Below are 18520 nucleotides of genomic sequence, written 5' to 3' on the forward strand. Positions count from 1 at the left end.
GAGGAGGGCAGTTTCCGTACTGTGTTTTCTTCTGAAGCCTGATTGGGAGTAGTGGAGGATGTTGTGCTCTTCGATGAATGTGGTGAGTTGGCTGTTGATAGCTTTCTAAGTATGGACAAATTTTGCGGATCTGCGGTCCGCGAATTCGCTCAAAATCACAAAAAAGTCAGCGAATTTGTGGATTATCCCGCAAACTCGCAGATTTTTTGCGATTTCCATCTACTCAACAGGAGTACTTTCTACTGGCTAATCAGTAAGTGCTACCTCGTTGGGTAAATGTATAGTGCTTTTCCTACACTGCAGCTGCATAAAGGGCCAGAAGATTTGTCTCCACTGACCATGTGTGCCTGTAACTTTGCCACCGCATCAAAAAGCGCGGAGGTCCCTTGAGTGAGCTGTCCATCATAGTTGGGAAAGGGCGGGAAGACGTTTGATGCCGCTAGTGTGTGGTGAGGGGCTTCTATGCGTGTCAATATGCCTCTTGTGAATAAAGGGTCAGAGAGCGAGCAGGGCAGTAGGTGAGGAGAAAGCAGCCTCCTGGTCACAGGAACTACACGGGGATTGCGCTCGAGAATCTCATGGATGCAAAGACCTCCCTCGAGTATTACGGCTAATTTTCTACGGCAGATATGGGGTTAAAGCACACTTGGCCAGCCTCGACCGTGCTCACTAATGTTTTGGGCTGATTAAAACGTTACTGAATTTGAGCTTCAACTCGGGCACCTGCTTTATATCTGTAAGTGCTTCCTGTTGAGGTTTAATTTTTGGCCCACAGAAAGCACTTACAGAGTTAAGGTAGGTACCTGAGTTGAAGCTAACTTTGTAACCATTTTAGAATGGTGCCGGCAAGCTGCCAGAGTTGCTTACTTGCAAGTTGCAACTCTGGCAGCTTGCCGGCGCAACTCTAAAATGGTTACAAAGTTAGCTTTCTTCAACTCGAGCACCTGCCTTAACTGAAATCCGCCTGTGAGCGGATTTTTCGTCAATTTCGCAAGATTCGCGTATCGCGAAATTGCCGAAAATCCGCAAATTCCGTGAGCGGAACGGATTTTCTGCCCATAGTTATAGCTTTCTCAATGACTTTCGCTGGGAACGGGAGCAGGGAGATGGGTCTGTACTTTTTGAGGTCGGTGGGGTCTGCCAAGGGTTTCTTCATGAGAGGGTTGATCTCAGAATGTTTTCAGTCGTCAGGGAACGAGGCGGTTGCCAGGGAGCAGTTGATGGTGTGGCAGAGCATAGGTGTGATGGTGTCTGTGGCCCTGTTAAAAATGTGGTGGGGTATCGGTCCATGGGGCCCCTGGATAGGATTGACTTCATCGTCTTCAGTGTGTCTTCGGTGGTGAGGGCTGTCCAGTTGTCGATCGCTGGATTCCGGGTGTCGGGGGTGGTTGGTGAGGGTTCAGTGTGTTGGTAGTCCTTATTGAAGTTATTGTAGATGCTCTTGATTTTGTGGTGTAAAAAGGTGCTGAGTTTGTCGCAGAGGTCTTGTGAGGGAGGGATGTCAATGGAGTCGCTGGTGGGTTGGGTGAACTCCTTGATGATGTTGAAGAGTTCTTTGCTATTGTGTGCATGAGTGGAGATTCTGTCTTCAATCGCTTTTTTCCTCGTTTTTTTTTATGAGTTGGTGGTGGGCGTTGGTGGTGGCTCTGCAGTTGTTGTGGGCTTCAGTGGATTTAGTGTTCCTCCAGGCCTTTTCGAGGCAGTGGCAAGTGCATCTGGACTTTCGAAGTTCGGTGATGAACCATCTAGCTTTCTTCGTGTGGTTGTTGTTGTTTTTCTTCATAGGGCTATGGTGTTGGCGCTGTTGGAGCTCCATCTGTGCAGGGTTCGGGCTGCGGTGTTGATGTCATCATTTTCCAGGATGGTTGGGGTGCAGTTGTTGAGTGATGAGGTTAGCTGGTCATCGGTGATTCTGGTCCAGTTTCTGTGTGGGAGCAGGTGCTGGTGTCTGTGGGTGTTCTGAAGGTGAATTGGACGCACCGATGGCCAGTGCATGGGAGTTTGGCGGTGTGGCTGAAGGTGATGGAGTTTCCTGTTGTGAAGAGGGGGTCAAGGGTGTGTCCTGCTGAGTGTGTGGGTTCGGTCATGATGTGGCGGAGGCCAATGTTGTGGAGGTTGTCCAAGAGGGATGTGGTGCTGGGTACCAGTTGGTTGCCGAGGTGGAAGTTGAGGTCTCCCAGTAGGGTGTAGTTGGTGGACGCGATGGCATGTGGGGAGATGATGTCCATGATGGAGTTGGCAAAAATTCTGCGGAGTCCAGGGGGTCAGTAGATGTGTGTTCCTCGGAGGGTGGAGGTAGGGCTGGCCAGTATCTTGAAGGGAAGGTGTTCCATCAGGTCTGTGGGTTCATCAGATAGTGTGCTCAGGCGGACGGTGGATTTGTGGATGATGGTGATTCCTCCTCCCGGGCAGATGGGGCGGTCCTTTCTGGAGATCTTATATCCTTGGGGAATGGCGATGGCGATGTCTTGTCCTGAGGTGGTGTTGGTCCAGGTTTCAGTAAAGAATGCTACGTCCGGGGTAGTGCTGTAGAGGAGGTCACAGATTTTGTGGCATGTTTGTGGAGGGAACGGACGTTGAGGAGGATGCATTGCAGGGTCTTCGGTACAGTTGTGTTCTTGCTGGCGGATTGCGCTGAGTCACTGGTCTTGGCTGTGCTGCAGGTGTGCTGGCAACGGCGACAGCTAAAGGGTCCATAGGTGTCGGCTGGTGATGCAAGCTTGCAGTTGTTGTTCTGGCCTGGGTTGAGAGCGTGGAGTGCCACTGGGTCGTAGCTTTGATGGTGCAGAGATCTAGGGTTACAGGCGCAGACAGGCGCTGTCGGGTCGCAGACAGGCGCTGTCGTGCACAGTCTGGCTTGCCTTTGGTGTGGCGGCGCGGCCTGGCATCGGTCGCCATAAAGTAGGGGCTTGGGGAGGGCTGGACAGCTGAGATGTGGGAGCGGGGAGGGAAGCTGGATTGGGCCGGTCACACTGGTCGTGCTGGGGAGGAGGGGCTGCAGCAGCGGGGAAAAGCGGGCTGAAAAAGGTAAAAGGAAAAAGGCAAAAAGAGAGAGAAAAATGCAAATAAGGCAGCAAAAGTGCAAGAAAGAGTAGAGGAAAGACACAGAGGACACAGGAGAGTAAAAGGGGGAGATTGAGATGAGGGTAAAAAAAGAGTTAAATGGAGGAAAGACACAGAAGGAGAGTGAAGGGGTAGCTTGAAATGAGGGGGAAACGACAGAAAAAGTGCAAGTAAGAGTGTAAGATAGACACAGAGGACACAGGAGAGTTAAAGGGGAGATTGAGATGTGGGTAAAAAATGAGTGAAAAACAGAGGAAAGACACAGAAGGAAAGTGAACGGGAGCTTCAAATGAAGGGGAAATGACAGAAAATAGAGGAAAGACTCAGAAAGAGGCAAGTGAAGTGCAGAAAGAGGCAAGAGAGGTGCAGAAAATGGCAAAAGAACAGCAGAAAGAGGGATGCAAAAAAGGGAAGAAGGGTGCAAAAAGTAGCAAGAGAGATGCATAAAGAACCAAGACAAGTGCAGAAAGAAGCAAGAGAGGTGCAGAAAGAGACAATAGGTGTTCAGCAAGAGGTAAGGTAAGTACAGAAACAGGGAAGAGAAATGCACAAAGAGGCATGAGAGCAGCAGAAAGAGGCAAAAGGAGTGTAGAAAGAAGCAATAGAAGTGCTGAAAGAGGCAGGAGGGTGCAGAAAGAAGGAAGTGAGGTACAGAAAGAGGAAAGAGAATGGCTGAAAGAAGCAACAGAGGTGTAGAAAGAACCAAGATATTTGCAGAAATAGGCAAATCAGGTGCAGAAAGAACCAACAGAGGTTCAGAAAGATGCAAGGGAAATGCAGAAACAGGCAAAGAAATACACAAAGAGGAAAGATAGGAGCAGAATGAGGCAAGAGAGGTGTAAAAAGGAGCAGGAGAATTACAGAAAGAGGCAGGAGGGGTACAGAAACAAGCCAGAAAGAGGCAAGAGAATTGATGAAAGCAGCAACAGAAGTATAGAAAGAAAAAGGGAAGTGCAGAAATAGGTAAATGAGAAGCAGAAAGAAGCAAGAGCAGTGCAGAAAGAACCAACAGAGGTTCAGAAAGAGGCAAGGGAAGTGCAGAAACAGGCAAGAGAAATACACAAAGAGGCAAGATAGAAATAGAAAGAGGCAAGAGAGGTGTAGAAAGGATCGATCTAAATACAGAAAGAGGCTGGAGGGGTGCAGAAACAAGCAAGTGAGGTGCAGGAAAAGGCAATAGAATTGCTGAAAGAAGCAACAGAGGTGTAGAAAGAACCAAGAGAAGTGCAGAATGAGGTAGGTGAGGTGCAGAAAGAAGCAAGAGCAGTACAAAATGAAGCAACAGGGGTGCAGAAAGAGGCACGAGAGATGCAGAAACAGGCAGGAAAGGTGCAGAAAGAGGGAACAGGGTTGCAGAAAGAGTCAAGAGAGGTGCAGAAAGACAGAAGAGAGGTGTAGATACAAGCAAGAGAATACAGAAAGTGGCAAGAGAATTGCTGAAAGAAGCAACAAAGGTGCAGAAAGAAGCAAGAGAAGTGCAGAAAGAGGCAAGGGAGGTGCACAAAGAAGCAAGAACAGTGCAGAAAGAACCAACAGAGATGCCAAAAGAAGCAAGAGTGGTAGAGAAAAAGGTAGAAGAGGTTCACAAATTGACTAGAGAGGTACTGAAAGAGGAAGGAGGGGTGCAGAAAGAGGGAAGAGAGGTAGAGAAAGAGGCAACAGAGTTGCAAAAAGAGAGAAGAGGGGTGCAGAAAGAGGCAGGAGTGGTACAGAAAGAGGCAACAGAGGTGCCAAAAGAGGCAAGAGAGGTGCAGACATAAGTAAGAGAAGTTCTGAAAGAGGCAAGAGAATTGATGAAAGCGCCACTATAATCCTGTTTTTTAAAATTGTGCTAATACTAAATATAAAAGTAACAAACTTACTTGTTGCATGATTAGTTTTAAAACTGAATTCACCGCACCGAAACCCGCCGTCAAACAAGCTCAAACTCGCTTCCTGGGGAAACGCCTCAAGCGCCTATCAGTGAAGAGTGGGAGGAGCTAAGGCTGACAAGGGGTATAAGTGCCGCTAGCAATGTAGGTGCAACCACCGTGACGGTGCCCCTGCCTTCGTTCAAGTGCTAAGCGCCACTATCGTCCTGTTTTTTTTAAATTGTGCTAATACTGAATCTAAAAGTCACAAACTTACTTGTTACATGATTAGTTTTAAAACTGAATTCACCGCACCGAAACCTGCCATCACACAAGTTCAATCGAGCTTCCTGGGGAAACGCCTCAAGCGCCAACCAGTGAAGAGTGGGAGGGGCTAAGGCTGACAAGGAGTATAAGTCCTGCAGCAATGCAGGAGCAACCACTTTGAAGGTGTCACTGCCTCCGTTCAAGTGCTAAGCTCAACTATTGTCCTGTTTTTAAAATTGTGCTAATACTGAATCTAAAAGTCACAAACTTACTTGTTGCACGATTAGTTGTAAAACTGAATTCACCGCGCTGAAACTCGCCGTCACACAAGCTCAAACTCGCTTCCTGGGGAAACGCCTCAGGCGCCAATCAGAGAAGAGTGGGAGGGGCTAAGGCAGACAAGGGGTATAAGTGCCGCAGCAATGGGGGAGCAACCACTTTGAAGGTGCCACTGCCTCCGTTGAAACGCTAAGCTCCACTATTGTCCTCTTTTTAAAATTGTGCTAATACTGAATCTAAAAGTCACAAATTTACTTGCTGTACTATTAGTTGTAAAACTGAATTCACCGCGCCGAAACTCGCCGTCACACAAGCTCAAACTCGCTTCCTGGGGAAACGCCTCAAGCGCCAATCAGTGAAGAGTGGGAGGGGCTAAGGCTGACAAGGGGTATAAGTACCGCAGCAATGCGGGAGCAACCACTTTGAAGGTGCCACTGCCTCCGTTCAAGCGCGCAGCGCCACTATTGTCCTGTTTTTAAAATTGTGCTAATACTGAATCTAAAAGTCACAAACTTACTTGTTGCAGGATTAGTTGTAAAACTGAATTCACCGCACCGAAACCTGCTGTCACACAAGCTCAAACTCGCTTCCTGGGGAAATGCCTTAAGCGCCAACCAGTGAAGAGTGGGAGAGGCTAGGGCTGACAAGGGGTATAAGTGCTGCAGCAATGCGAGAGCAACCACTTTGAAAGTGCCACTGCCTCCGTTCAAGTGCTTAGCGCCACTATTGTCCTGTTTTTAAAATTGTGCTAATACTGAATCTAAAAGTCACAAACTTACTTGTTGCATGATTAGTTTTAAAACTGAATTCACTGCGCCGAAACCCACTGTCTCACAAGCTCAAACTCACTTCCTGGGGAAACGCCTCGAGCGCCAATCAGTGAAGAGTGGGAGGGGCTATGGCTGACAAGGGGTACAAATGTCACTATCAGCGCGGGAGTGCAGTACACACACGCAGCAGGCGTGCCAGCAGCGTGCATAAGGCAAGCCCGTCTGCGCCTGTTCGCGGCCGATCAAGGCAAGGGGCAAGCCATTATGCTCAAAGCACTATATACTCCACGGCAAAACTAAAATCACTCCATTCCAATGAACTAGCCATCAACCAGCTCTGTCTGGCTAACATTTCCATGAATGGGATAATGGTCAAAAGATCCTCATTCCCCCAACTCTATGATCACAAAAATCCGAGCAAGACACTGAATCTGAAGGCCGCAGCCAAGGAACAAGCCCTAACAGTTACCTATTTAAAGACCCGTTCCATGGTCAAACACCAACTTGAAATACACAACCTACTGGAAAATGAAAAAACAGATATCCTACTGTTGATAGAAACTTGGTTAACCCTGGATACCTCCCCTGATATCCTAGCAGCTCTACCTAGCGACTACTGCATCCTCCAAGCCAACCGCCATCAGGGAAAACAGGAGGGGGTGTGGCAGCTATAATTCATCAAGGCCTAAAATTCTCAGCACTTACCCCCCTCGACCTCCCAGAAGTAGAGTACCTAGTCATTAAATTAGAGTCCGATTCCACCCTGTTATTCTGTGTTGTACTCTACAGACCCCCACAGAGTAGGCCACAGTTCCCACAATCTCTGAGTGAACAGATGACACATATCATAACTAACCACGTGAAAATACTACTGATTGGTGACCTTAACTTCTGGGCTAATGACCCAGCAGGTGGACCTCACTCAGCCGAATTAACTGATTTACTCACAGGGCTAAACCTCCGTCAGCACATCACCTCCACTACTCACACAAAAGGGCATACACTAGACCAGTTACGGTCCACAAACCTAGACATGACAATTCCAGATGTCACTCCTTGTATCTGGTCAGATCACTATCTCATCAAATTTTCCATAAACAACCTTATCAAACCTGAAATACCCTTACCTGAACCTGGATACTTTAGAAGCTGGAACACCATCGACAAATCCCGATTCCTCGAAACCTTGGCCAATACAACTCCCAGCAGCCAATCCTCTATAGAGGAGAGTGAGGAAATCCTGCCGTAATGGCTCCTGACAGCCAGCAATAAACATACCCCTCTTAGGAAAATTTAATGAGCACGTCGTCACGAAGCCCAGAAATGGTTTTCCGATGACTTAAAAGAGCTAAAACTTGCTCTGTGGCAAGCAGAAAGGATATGGAGGAGCAAATACTCACCCGTTGACAAAAGTATCTATCTAATAGCCCTTAGAACTTATAAAAAGACTCACTTAAAATTACCACCTCCAAAAAACCGTGCAAAAGACATTTTTGCAATAATTAACGATCTATCAAACCCTGACAGAGTGGCTTTAAAAATCACACCTTCACAGTCTTTGTGCGAATCCCTGAATACATTCTTCATTGACAAAATCAATCCATAGCAACATACAAGTGAGAGTGCAATATTAAAGCGATATCCATAGCAGCATATAATTAGTAAATAATTAAAAGACTTAAAGAGAATTCATTACAGATCCATGTGCTTCCTAGACTTAACAGTTGATTTTTAAAATTCCACAATAAAAAATAAATAATCCTCCTTCAGTAATTGTAGGTACATCAATGCAGGTCGAACCTGCCCAAAGTTAAGTTTTTTTAAAAGAGGGAACAAATAGCGTTTACAAGGAAATTCATACAGTTGACATAAAAACATAAGATGCAGCATATCCTGTGGAGACTTTCCGTCGCAGCCGCAGGGAGCTGCCACTTTATTATAGGTATAACATTTGGGTCTTGCAAGCAGATAGTGAAAAAGGTTCATGCGAAACCTAGTTAATAAAAATTTCTCGTACGTAGACAGTGAACCCATGACATATGGCTCTGCTCTAGGGGTTGTTTTCAACATGATGTATGTCCGTACACTAGGTTCTATACCTCCTTAGCTTCCCTGATCAATTTCCTATCTAATAGAAAGGCAAATATGATTGCTTCCACATCTCCCTTTTTAATACATTCAGGGTTGACAATAACTCCCCCGCCCTAAACTTGCAAGACTTTTCATAATGTAATTCAGCCACGGTACTGAGGTCGAATTATCCATAGTCATACAGTCTTTTAAAATCATGATTAGTCAGGGGGATGTCTGGATTCAGCCACAATTTTAACCAGCAGGTCAGGGGTCGCAAGGAAAGTACATCACTAACAAACTGGACCCCCCAGTTCCTCATGGATAGCTAAATTTGATGTGACCCGCGGGACACACAATAAACGTTTCAAAAAGTCGTCCTCCGCAATTTGTAAGGAGTCTCCCGCATTATGACCCCATATTTCACTGCCATAGGATACTGTGGCCAGAGATTTAGCCTGGTAGATTTGCAGCATGGCTCCAGTGGGCTTCTTTCTCTATTTGGAAGAAAAGTTAAAAATGTCTGCATTCACCCTCGCAACGTCCCCTTTTTTTTCAATATATGGGGACCCCATTTAAGCTTGTTATCAAAGAGGACCCCTACATATGAAAACGTATTAGAGAGGGGAATCTATGAGTCTCCAACTTTAAAAAGGAATTTCTTTTTAGAAGGGTGCCCCAGTTGCATAACATAAGATTTGGTATTGTTTATTGTCAAATTCCTATCTGACATAAATGCAGAGAAAGCGGTTAAAAGTGCTTGTAGTCCCCTTTCCGTCCTGGATATGAGGACAGCATCATCCACATATAACAGGACGGGAATCCCACTCCAACCTACTCTGGGGCAATCAGCCCCCAACACCCTCAAGATGCTATCTAGTTCATTGATATAAAGGTTAAACAGAAAGGGAGCCAAAATACATCCTTGTCGGACTCCCTTTTTAATATTAAAATCCCTCGTAACGCTCAAATCCTGAGAAAACCTGACATTAGCTTTTGTGGACCTGTGTAAGTCCTCTAAGAAGTTTACAACACCATTTTCAACTCCCATTGCCCTCATGGACTGCCAAAGCTTGTTCCTGTTAACACAGTCAAAAGCTGAAGACAAGTCCATGAAGGCAAGGTGAATAGTCCCCTGGTGAGCCACAGTGTACTTGCTCAATGTCAAAAAAAGATTAAGACATTGGGCTATAGTAGATCGTCCCCTACAGAACCCATACTGGACCTCAGACATAATGTTGTTGTCCTCTGCCCAAGACAAAAGTCTCTGCAGGAGGACCCGCCTCACCACTTTTACCACAGGCTAAAAGCGATATGGGTCTATAGCAATGGGGACAACTTTTGTCACCTTTTTTAAAGACGGGGACTATAGTGGAGGTTTGCCCATGACTGAGGGCAGCCATATTGTGCTGCAGCATTAAAAACAGACTCCAGTATTGGTGCCCAGAAGGAGGGGTGAGACTTAAAAAGATCTTGAGGAATCCCGTCAGGGCAGGGATCTTTGCCAGCAGTTAGACCAGAAATACCATCCAGTATTTCACCCCTCCCAAATCTTGTTTCCGCTGCCTTAGGGCCAGGCTTCATCTTATCGTTCTGCTCGGGGAGACAGTCAAACAATAGCTCATAGTGGGATTCCCATTTCTCTTTAGATATATAACATTCAAGGCCACCCCACTCCTGATCAAATAGTGGTTTGTATAGCACACTCCAAAACTTTGAGCTATTGCTAAGAGTTCCAGGGTCCAGTAACTCCCCCCATGCTTCATCCCTCAATGCTCCCTTTCGTGTAACTAAGGCCGACTTATATTCCCTGCGGCACGCAGAAACATCAGCTTGTATTCTGGGTTTAGTTGACAGGACTTCCCTCAGCCTCCTTGCTGCTTTAGAGCAGTGGCAATCGAACCATCTTGGACCCACACGTATTTGATTTTTAACTGAAGCTGATAGCAGCCCGTCACCTTTTCAGTAATACCATTAAAGGCTCCTAGAACCTCTTTTGGTGAATGCATACCCTGTGTACATAGGGCTATTTCGTCTGCAAAGGCAGTTTTAATATTAATACAAATTATTTCTGGGGTCACTTGCGACCATCTCGAACTGCACTTTCCATCAGTTGGATGCAGTGATCCCAATTTAGGGCCTTCCCCTATTTTATCCACCAGAGGACCTGTCAGGTAGAATGATAAAGGGTTATGGTCACTGAATTCACTCTCAGTAATTGAGAATGTTCCTACAAAGGATTGCATTGAGGATGAAATTAAAACAAAATCAATAAAAGACCCATTCCCATGTCCCTTGAACGTGGGCACCGTGAAATTAATACAGGGGTCCGTAATAACCATGGTGGATGTCAGATCTAGATCATTGATCAAGTCATTTAACCGCTCCCCTTCAGCTGTATGCTCAAAATGAAAGCCATACATTCGTGGACAGCCCAGCTCAGGAATACAGGACGTTAGCGGGTTACCGCATGGATGTATATTAAAATCACCGGCAACTGTAAGATTGTGTACGCTATGGCTCAGAGAGTGGGCACTGGGCAGTTACATTACTATACTCAGTTGGGGAGGAAATAGAGGTATAACAATTAACAAGTCCCCAACTGTAAGCCCCCTTACATTCCACAAATGCTAGGATGCCTGAATGTGAGGAGGGCACTACATGCGCTTTGCACGCAACAGCTACCGAGATGTAAATAACCAGACCCCCCCTTGGTCTCCCCCTCAATGAATGGAGACCGCGGGGCGCAGGTGAGTGTGACCTGTTCTCAGGACACCCCCGTGTTGCACGGCCCTCCAGCTGTGTCTGTGCCCCCTCGCTGCTGCTCGTAGTGACGTTTTTTCCTGTTTTTCCTCCTGTGCCCTGTTATTGCTGCTCTTGCCTCTGCTGTATTCTGTATCTTGTGTGGTAATCTTGTGTTGTATAATTTTCCTTGTCCCTTGACCCCCCAGGTGTGGCCCCCGCTCCACACTTCCCGCCGCCTTGACATCGTGGCCCCGCCCCCTTTTCTTCTGTGTCCACCCCGCTCCCGCCTCCCAGCTGCCCCTCCCTCCCACTTCGCCTTAAATGGAGACCGCGTGGACGCGCAGCGGTCACGCGCAGCGGGCGTGCCGATTGTGCGCCAAAGGCAAGCCCGTCTGCGCCCATCCGTGCCTGGACCGCGCCTAGCGCCAGGACCCCTGGCCCCAGAAGATGCCAGCCCACACGACAGACTTACGACTCTACCACCCTCAACGCACTCAATGCTGGCCGGAACCCCGCCTGCTACCGAGCCACCCCGAAACGCACCCACGGACCCTTCACCTGCCTAGCCTGCAAGTTTTCCTGCCTCCAGACCTGCATCGCTCCCGCCAAACCAAGCCCCAGCAACAACCACCTCAAGTGCATCCTGCTCAACACCTGCTCCGTCCACAGGCACGCCGTCGAACTCTGGAACCTGCTCGACACAACAGCACCAGATGTCACCTTCCTCACTGAAACCTGGATGAACGCCTCCTCAGCGCCCGACATCGCCATCAACATCCCGGACGGATACAAGATCACCCGGAGGGACCGCGTCAACCAGACGGGAGGAGGCATCGCCATCGTACACAAGAACACCATCCGCATCTCGACCAACTCCGACAACACCTTCACCGCCGCCGAACACCTCCACTTCCAGATACACACCGACAGCAAGACGACCCTCAGAGGCACCCTCATCTACAGACCCCCGGGTCCTCGCACACAATTCAGCGAAGACATCGCAGACTTCATCAGCCTGCACGCCCTCCCCTCCACTGACTACATCCTCCTAGGGGACCTCAACTTCCACCTGGAGAACAACAATGACAACAACACCACCACCACCCTGCTGGACAACCTCGCCAACCTCGGACTCAAGCAACTGGTGAACACCCCCACCCACTACGCCGGCCACACGCTTGACCCCGTCTTCTCATCCAGCAAGCACATCTCCTTCAGCCACTCCACCGGACTTCATTGGACTGACCACAGCTGCGTCCACTTCAGCTTCAGAAGAACCACGACCCACCACCACCCGCAACAGGTTCCTCGCCGGAGCTGGAGCAAGATCACCGCCGAGCAGCTCACCGCCTCCCTCAGCCAGAAACCTCCCACCAGCACAACGGACCCCAACAAAGCAGCCAGCAACCTCACACAGTGGCTGACCGCCTGCGCCTATGACCTCGTACCACTAAAGAACGCTCCCAGCAGACCCGGCAGCAAGAAAACCCCCTGGTTCACCGACGAACTCAAGGACTCCAAGAAGAACTGCCGCACCCTCGAGAAAGCCTGGCGCCACGACCAGACCACAGACAACAGGACCGCCCTCAAGCACGCCACCCGCAAGCACCACCAGCTGATCCGCGCCACCAAGAAGACAGCACTCAAAGAACGACTGGACACAATGCCCACGACAGCAAGGAACTCTTCAGCATCGTCAAAGTGTTCTCCAACCCCAGCGCCGGAAACAATGACATCACTCCCTCGCAAGACCTCTGCGACTCACTCGCCTCCTTCTTCCACCGCAAGATCGCCGACATACACAACAGCTTCGGCGCACAGACCACGCACCTAACCACCGAACCAACGCCCGCCACCACCACCCTCTGCAACTGGACCCCGGTCAGCACCGAAGACACCACCCGCACGATGAACACCATCCACTCCGGATCCCCAACCGACCCCTGCCCCCACCACGTCTTCAACAAGGCCGACGCCATAATTGCACCCCATTTCCGGGACATCATCAACACCTCCTTCCACACTGCCACCTTCCCGGAGAGCTGGAAGCATGCCAAGCTCAGCGCCCTCCCGAAGAAACCAACAGCGGACCCCACCGACCTCAAGAACTTTCGCCCCATCTCGCTCCTCCCTTTTCCTGCCAAAGTCATCGAGAAGACCGTCAACAGACAGCTCGCCGCCTTCCTCAAGACGAACGGATCCCTCGACCCCTCACAGTCTCATTTCTGAGCCAACCACAGCACCGAGACCGCCCTGACCGCAGCCACTGATGACATCAGATCCTTGCTCGACAACGGGGAAACAGCGGCCCTTATCCTGCTGGACCTCTCCGCAGCGTTCGACACTGTATGCCACCGCACCATAGTGCAGTGCCTCAGCAGCATCGGAATCCAAGAGAAGGCACTGGAGTGGATCATCTCGTTCCTCGCCGGAAGAACCCAGAGAGTCCGCCTCCCCCCGTTCAGATTCGAGGCCACCGAAGTCATCTGGATCATCACTCAGCCCAACCTCTTCAACGTCTACATGAGCCCCCTTGCAGCCATCGCACGCCAACACAACCTCAACATCATCTCCTACGCCGACGATACCCAAATGATCCTCTCCCTCACCAACGACCCCACTACCGCCAGAGCTAGTCTACACGAAGGGATGAAAGACGTCGCCGAGTGGATGAAGAACAGCCGCCTGAAACTGAACTCAGACAAGACGGAAGTCCTCATCCTGGGATCATCGCCCTCCGCCTGGGATGATTCCTGGTGGCCCCCTGCCCTGGACACCACTCCCAAACCAACGGACCACGCACGCAACCTCGGCTTCATCCTGGACTCCTCCCTCTCGATGACCAGACAATTCAACACCATCTCCTCATCGTGCTTCAACACCCTGTGCATGCTCCGCAAGATCTTCCGATGGATCCCCACCGAAACCAGGAAGACAGTCACCCAGGCACTCGTCACCAGCCGACTGGACTACGGGAACACCCTCTACGCCGGAACCACAGCCAAACTTCAAAAAAGACTCCAACACATCCAGAACGCCTCTGCACGACTCATCCTGGACATCCCCCGACACAGCCACATCTCCGGCCACCTGAGAGACCTGCACTGGCTCCCCATCAGCAAGAGAATCACGTTCAGGCTCCTCACCCACGCACACAAGGCTCTCCACGACCTGGGTCCAAAGTACCTCAACAACCGCCTGACCTTCTACACGCCCACCCGCCAGCTACGATCGACCAGCCACGCCCTCGCCTCCGTACCACACATCCGCAGAGCCACCGCCGGAGGAAGATCCTTCTCCTACCTGGCAGCCAAGACTTGGAACTCCCTCCCCATCCACCTTCGGCTGACCCAAGACCACCTCTCCTTCAGGAAGCAGCTCAAGACCTGGCTGTTCGAGCAGTGACGTACCCCTATCCCCCAGTGCCTTGAGACCCTTCCGGGTGAGTAGCGTGTTATACAAATACCTTGATTGATTGATTGATTTAGCTGGAACAAAGATAGCCTTATAGCCTTCCAGGAAAAGGTCACATTCTACCGACCAAGTTTCCTGTAGGCAGATTATCAGGACTTGCTTCACATAGGCTGTCCATCTGGGGTCCCTCAGCTTAGCAGCCAAGCCTGCTATATTTCAGGAAATAAAGTTATTCGGACTCCCCCTTGAATATTCAGCCCCAACAACTCCTGCTTCTTGCGGTGGTGTAACCTGCCCCCCCCCCCCGGAGATTTCAGAGTCCGCAGTCAATCACAGTCCTCCATGCCTGAAATTGTTTCAAGTCTATTGTTTAATGGCACTCTGAACCCAATGTCGCATTGCCTATTCATAAATAGCTGTGATTTCATCAAGGGAGTAGGATCACAAGTAAATCCCGATCTTGTTTGAACATCCCCTGATGAAGTTTCCCGCAAGCAGCTCTCGCCGAGTCCCTGTTAGTTAGCGGCCTGTAGAAAAACTCCAGGGGTAGTAATCTGATTACAGATCCCATTATCGGATGGGGGGACAAAAACCCCTTGAGAAAATTCGGCCTACAGTATAAGGATTGTCAAAGTTGATAATAATACAGTCCCCTGTCCCTTGTTTGCTAGAGCTCCCAATCCACTTGACCATACGTGCCATAATTATGTTATTGGATAGATTGGCTCCATCTATAGTATTCTGAGAGAACCAGTGCGTTATTTTATTTATCAGCTGTCCATAATTTTCACTTGTGCCCGGGGGAAGGACAGGGACATACCCCAATATTGCTACATATGGGGTTGACTCAGGTGGGAGATCAATGGTTGGTAGTCTTGATAGTAAGAGAGACCCATCCTCAGGCCTCTTATCTTTCTGTGGCAGAGGTGATCCTATACTGGTAGTAGTGGGCTGTCTTGGATCTACACTATCTACATCAGCTACCCTGAGACTACTTGAGCCTCTTATGTCCGGTGTCCTACCTTTCGCTAATACCAGCACATTAGCAACTTCCTCGTCTCTGTCCTGCCCCACTTTATCTTTTACACTGAGCTCTTGAGTTTTGGGCTTATGTGGGTTCATTGTAGCAGTGTCCCGAGAAAAATTGGCCACCAACAATTCTAAATTGGATAACCTTGTTTCTACCCCACATATTTGATATATGATGCTGCCTCCCTTACACAAAACATCATAAAAGATTGCTTAAATTGCGACAATGGGTTGGCGATTCCATGGCTCACAGAAGTTTCGAAAACACTGAGCTCAGTGGACAGGGGCACTTTATTTACCGACCCTACTGCAATTGAACTTAAGGACAAGGTCGAGGTCAAAAATGCACTCTATGCACTTTATAACACTGAACGAATAGGCAGGGAATCCCAGAAATCAACTGTTTCAAAATACCTAGGGAATGAACTGTGTAGACAACCTCTCCCGCCGTATCTCACCCTACCTATGACTAGTTGGGAGAGATCACTTTTGTTTCGCTTAAGAGCGGGTACAGTGACATTTTTGTTGTCTTTTCCATTGGGGCATCGCCACAGTATTGACTTTAACTCATGTCCCTGTGATGGTGTCAGCTCACAGGATGATTTGCATTTTCTATTCTTTTGCAAATTCTATCTCAAATATACCAAATGGCTTTTAACTCCCTATTTTAAAAAATATAGACCACTCTCATTAAATGAGTCTTATAGAATGTTAGTTTCTTTTGATTCTGATGATCTAATCTTTCGCACCAGCACTTTTTTGAGACTGAGCACACGAGCGCGTAAAACAATGGAAAATCCATGAAACTAGAAAGTAGTCTTATTGGAGCTGAACTGTATGAGATTTTTAATTTAGACATATTTTATTAACTGTAAAAATGTTGTATTATGTACAATTGTAATGATTTGTAATGATTTTGTGGTACTTTTATGAATTTTATGAAATTCGAATAAAGGTCTTTTGAACTGAACTTGAACTATAGTATTCTGAGAGAACCAGTGCGTTATTTTATTTATCAGCTGTCCATAATTTTCACTTGTGCCCGGGGGAAGGACAGGGACATACCCCAATATTGCTACATATGGGGTTGACTCAGGTGGGAGATCAATGGTTAGTAGTATTGATAGTAAGAGACACCCATCCTCAGGCCTCTTATCTTTCTGTGGCAGAGGTGGTCCTATACTGGTAGTAGTGGGCTGTCTTGGACCTACACTATCTACATCAGCTACCCTGAGACTACTTGAGCCTCTTATGTCCGGTGTCCTACCTTTCGCTAATACCAGCACATTAGCAACTTCCTCGTCTCTGTCCTGCCCCACTATATCTTTTACACTGAGCTCTGGAGTTTTGGGCTTATGTGGGTTCATTGTAGCAGTGTCCCGAGAAAAATTGGCCACCAACAATTCTAAATTGGATAACCTTGTCTACCCCACATATTTTTTGTACAATAGGATCTAAAAGAGTATTCAGCATAGTTTCTAGTCTTCCTCCTAAGAACCAGCAGATTGGGCCCCGACATTGATCTGATCAAGGTTAGTTCAATTTCTCTCCATAGGATCACCGGTGGCATGTATTTCTACCACGGTCACCCCCTGGTTACCTGACACTGGTTGCACAGGTTGCCTAGATCCCCGAATTTTCCTTGATGTAACACTAGCTTTCTTGGGGCAGGTAGTTTTTACTTTAGATTTCTGTGCCCTTGCCCGTAATTTATGATTAGCAGGACTAAGTTCCTGCTCTTGGATCGCTGAAGGCCTGATTTCAATTAATTGTGAGGTATCAGACTCCGGCGATAGACTCCGCTGTTCAAGGAGGGGTGTAAAGTGATTGGGGACAGTCAGGACATCTGGGAAAGCAGGGTTAATGGAAATCCTGCCATGTGAGGGAAAGGGCTCCAATGATAACCTGCGCTCCGTTAATATGAATTCTTTGTTGAGGACAGATTCAGACCTAGTTATGAAGGCATCTAGTGTTCCAACCACACCTGTTCCCGCAGTTACTTTCCGTCTGCTCATTTTAAACTATAATCTATAAGAATGGGCGGTATGGAAAGCACAAAATCTATACCACAAGACAAATACAGGTATACACTTAAAAACTAATGCCAAAAGACATCTTAAAAACAAGATAAATTAAATAAAATACCTCAGTGCATAGCTCTATCAAGGTCAAGAATATATAAGACTTGTACATAAACTGATTCGCTATTCAACAATGCATATATGACCTAAAAAAGTAATGAACTCACAGATGTGTAATATAGTTAACAATAAATAACAATTAAAATTAAAAAATAAAACATGGGAGCGGTGCCTTTACACTTGCTGTGGGCCAGAAAAACACATACAAGTAAGTGCAGATAAAGTGCAAATGTGAGGTGACTGTTAGTTCCAAAATAATTTATGAACTGAGTCCTAGGAAAGAAGTACCAGTTATGGTTCCGATCGAAGCTTCAATAAGTGTCAGCTGGTACAAGTATCAGTCTATAACTATGATACAGGACCTACAGTATTAAAATATTTAAGTAATCACTGAGCCTTACTTGTAGTTCCACAAGGTGGTACGGGGATTGAAATTTAAGAGGGGTGACCCAGCCCGGCCTCAAACAGTCTCTGACAGGCGCGGATGGGCCTGCCCTTGGTCCGGGCACGCCCGTACGCGTCCCGCACCGCGGGAGCCCGACAGTCCTTTTGAGCGCCTCCTGGTGCTATCTGGCAGCATCAGCGGCGTGCGCACCGCAGGGGATACCGGGAGGCGTAGTTTGCATCTCTTCTGGCGTCCGTCCTCCTTGGAATGGCGCCTGGTGACTTTCGGCGGTAGCGGCTCCTCCAACAATGCCCCAGCAAAGGAAAGAGTGACTCTTGGTGGTGGCGGCTCCCCGATCAATATCCCAGGTAAGGCTTGCAACCAGGAGCCCGACAGTCCTTTTGAGCGCCTCCTGGCGCTATCTGACAGCGTCAGTGGCGTGCGCGCCGCAGGGGATGCTGAGAGGCATAGTTCGCCCCTCTTCCGGTGTTCGTCCTCCTTGGAATG

At 48.3% G+C, this 18520-nt stretch overlaps 1 long non-coding RNA gene across 3 annotated transcripts in view; it reads right to left on the bottom strand.

Annotated features, from left to right (window-relative positions):
- The window catches only part of LOC144782690 (uncharacterized), a 1081331-nt gene extending 1063162 nt beyond the window's left edge, over window positions 1-18169 (bottom strand). For all 3 annotated transcript variants that reach the window (XR_013601205.1, XR_013601206.1, XR_013601207.1), the window contains exon 1: window positions 18030-18169. This is a non-coding gene — a long non-coding RNA (uncharacterized LOC144782690). The remainder of the gene's footprint in view (window positions 1-18029) is intronic.
- Between the last annotated feature and the right edge of the window lie 351 nt (window positions 18170-18520).

Source organism: Lissotriton helveticus, chromosome 9 (genome assembly GCF_964261635.1).
Source record: "Lissotriton helveticus chromosome 9, aLisHel1.1, whole genome shotgun sequence".
Taxonomy (NCBI): Eukaryota; Metazoa; Chordata; class Amphibia; order Caudata; family Salamandridae; genus Lissotriton; species Lissotriton helveticus.